Source organism: Anarrhichthys ocellatus, unplaced genomic scaffold (genome assembly GCF_004355925.1).
Source record: "Anarrhichthys ocellatus isolate YVR2014 unplaced genomic scaffold, GSC_Weel_1.0 scaffold96, whole genome shotgun sequence".
In the NCBI taxonomy this organism is placed as follows: domain Eukaryota; kingdom Metazoa; phylum Chordata; class Actinopteri; order Perciformes; family Anarhichadidae; genus Anarrhichthys; species Anarrhichthys ocellatus.
Window position 1 is genome coordinate 810,838 of NW_022280126.1, and position 3,870 is coordinate 814,707.

A 3,870-nucleotide genomic window follows, 5' to 3' on the forward strand; every position below is an offset into this window, starting at 1 on the left:
GTGGTAGTTGCAGTTGTAGGTGTTGTGGTTGTTGTAGTTGTAGGTGTTGTTGTTGCAGGGTCTGTGGTGATGGTAGTAGTCGTCGTTGTTGTAGTCTCAGGCACTCTAAATTGTATTACTTTTTTATCTAAAGAAAAACAACAAGTACTCATTACGTATGTAGAACGCTGCTTTTAAAGATGGAGAAACAAATTGGACTTATGTGTACAAAATGAGATCTTACTGGTAAAGCTCAGGTTCAGTTGGAGAGTTTGGGGTTCGTAGATTTGTGAAAGTAAGTTGAAGACAATGATTGCATTGATAGAGGCGAAATTGAAGATAATAGATGCATTTGCGATCACTGATCCAGAGCTGTGAAAGAAAGTATTATTACAAGGAAAATAAGTTATATACTGTACATACGTATATTTTCTTCATTTGTGATGTTATTTTTCCAAATATGTACATCTACTTGTTTATCTATATGCATATGTAGTAGTTCTTTTGAAAAACAGTGAAATACTAAATACCAGCCTCCAACCTGCTGTTGTTCCACTTATGGTTTGGCCAGGAAGTGGTGTCTGTGCTGCCACTATCATCTGCCATACTATATACAGTATACCTAAATGCAGTACCTTTATGATTCAGAGATTAATGATATTGATGATACCTGAACGTCATTCCGACAACACCTCCATAGTAGGGATTTGTTGGACAGTTAGAGCAGCTATAGATGGTTTCCAACTGCAGAAGAAGAAAAGAAAACATATACAAATCAACACATTATCCTTAACTTTAACAACGAGGTAATAGTCCAGTGCACTGACAATGGACGGTATGTACTATAATGTAATGTTGAGCACATATTTAATTACTGCTGGCCCGACCTTGCAGCTGGATTGCATCCAGACTTGTAAAACTCAAATCACAAAGCAGGCTAGCTTGCCCTTTACTGTAGATAGCAACAGTATTTCTATTGGTGCATTCCTCAGACTACTATAATCTTTTGGTGATGCTGTGGGGCATAAATCACAAATTTGCCTCAGAGTTCTTTATAATCTTTCCAACATACGACACCATCTGTCCCAGGACCCTCACATCGAAAAAGGAAACACTTTAAAAAATATATATATAATATATATATATTTTATAGTATATATAATATATATAAATATATATTTGTATATATGTATAGAGAGAGAGAGACTATAGATATATGTATAGACATGTATTGACATAGATATATACACAGCTGAGCAACAGTATTATCATGACCTAAACCATATAAAGAGGCCACATGACTCGATGCTATTGGTTCCCCAAGCAAACAAACCTTCACTTTGTGAGAGCACCTAAAAGATCTCACAGATTCCCTTTTGAGTTCAGAATGTAGATATGTTCTAAGTCGATGTAGCTTAGCTCAGAAGGAGTGTCTTTAAAGTTACAACTCTCTCCCCTAACATGTATCACTGTGCAAACTCTAGTGAAATGATATTCATTTGGATAGGATGTGTAGAGGTACTCTTTAGAAAATGCACACACTAAACTATATATTTTACCTGTACATTATACAAGTGTTCAGTCATACAGTAGTTTCTGAAAATTATATTTCCCCCCACTCCCAGGAATATAAATTCTGGTGTAGAAATACTGAATAGATTACATATTTGGACTTAAAGAAGTCAGTTTTAAGTCTGGACTTGTGAAAGAGGAGAATAAAAGTGAATTCACTGTCCTAAATGGTAGAACAGTATATCCCGCCCTGGTGGTACGAAAGTGGTTATGATTATCTAATATACATCTTACCAGGTCACTGACTTCTTTATACATGTTCTTGTAGACTTCAGATGCTGGGTTGAGCAGTGTAGTGGTGAAACTTCTGTTGGTGATCTCCAGTGGCACAAAGAAGCCTGTCTTTACAGGAGAAGAGCTAAGCTGCTCTACACTGGGAAAGTCATGCAGGTGAAGACTCGGGGGAGCCAGACGCCCTGCAGGTTTCAGTGTGACATATTTTTTGTTGATTTGAGAAAAAAACATGGACCAGAATATCACTCACACTAACGTTTCCAATCTGTCTGGATATCAGCATGGCCTTGCATCCTCAAATCCGTTGCATCTGTTTCTCAACTCTTTCTTCCACCTGTGACCCTATGTTCCAATTTCCTCTTAAGGAATGTTTTGAATTTGAGCATGAGATTGTTTTCTCTTTTCAACAGTATGGAGGGAGCTGCAGATGGACTTTAAAAAATGTAAATCAAAAATATATCAAGCAAATCAAAGCATATCAGTCTAGGATTTTGGCATTTAAAACCTCTAGTCTCTTGAACATTTTTAATGAAGTATTCACATTTTAGTGAACCATACCAGTATTTAAGTAAATGGGCTAAAATGGGCAAAACCACAAGTACAGTCCATTGAGCAGGACATTTAACTTTCTTTGATGAGTTGTAAAAGGCACAAATATCAACGTTTTCATTCAACAATTTCATTCTTCCAAGCAGTTATTAATGCATGAGTATTTCTTACCTGAAGTAGCCATGGCCACTAAACACAGAGCATTGGTCCACAGCCATCTCAGTTGAACCATGATGGTGAATATACGAGCCAGCAAACGTTAGTCCAATATTGCTCTGATGATCTTCGCTTCGTTGCTGCTTGATTACATAAATGGTGTTGTTATCTGTCATGTCAAGGGTTTTATTCATTCAGGATAAGAATGGGCAGGGATTAGAGGCTGGTCCACACATGAATGATATCTCCTCTAGATCACGGATTCTATGATTCAGATGTAAGAGCAACTCTGCCTCACATACACCCTCAGAGTTTACTTTGGCTGGAAAACAGGGTTTGATTTAGTTTGTGTCAATATCTTTGAACGTTTTATTACTTTTACTATCATTAAATTGAATTGCAAAAAAGGTGTAGTGAGCATGTTGTACTGTATGCTATTACCAGGGTTGATTGTCAAAAACAAGCCTTGGGAGAATGCTTTATTTTTGTTGGAAATTAATCTAGTGAAACCACACTCCTGCATTCTGTCCCACTCTCCTACGTTGACTTGAGTTGTGCACACAGCTGTTATTATTTATATATATACCTGTGTCTAGCTCTGTTTGTAAATGCATGTCTGCTACTATTACTTAACACAAAAATATTAGTCAAGACACTAAACATAGAAAAGATATGTTTAATTAATACCTGATGAAGTTGACAATAAAATGAAAGTTATTATTTTTCTTAATAAGACAAGCATACTGTATGTACTATGTAGAGCAGGGTCGTCCTTCAATCAGAGGATCGACGGTTCGATCCCCGGCTCCACTAGTCCATGTGTCCTTGGGCAAGACACTTAACCCCTGCTCCGAGCTGTGCCTGTGGTGTATGGATGTTTTATCAATGTTAGATAGTTCTGATGGGCAGCTGTCATCAGGGTGTGAATGGGTGAATGATGACATGTAGTGTTAAAGCTTTGAGTGGTCGGAAGACTAGAAAGGAACTATAAAGTACATCCGTTTACTACTAAAATCACTCTGGTGCTACTTACACGTGTCAAGGTGCCGAACAGCAAAATACAAGTTAAATATAACTTTGCATGTCTTTGTCTTTGTACTCCTCTTTTGTCTGTAGTACTGTTGTTGATCATTTAAAATCCCCCCAAAAATAATCAAATAATCAACTCAAATCAAATAAAAATTCATTCAGTGTGTTAGAACAGTGGCGATTTTGAGTGCTAAAGCACAAGCCTTTAGTTATTAAAATATAAGTAACTTTATGTTGTAAATATATATATGTATATATATATATATATATACATACATATATATATATATATATGTATATATATATACATATTAAAGAAGACCTATTATATTTTGATTGGTAAGCACTTCC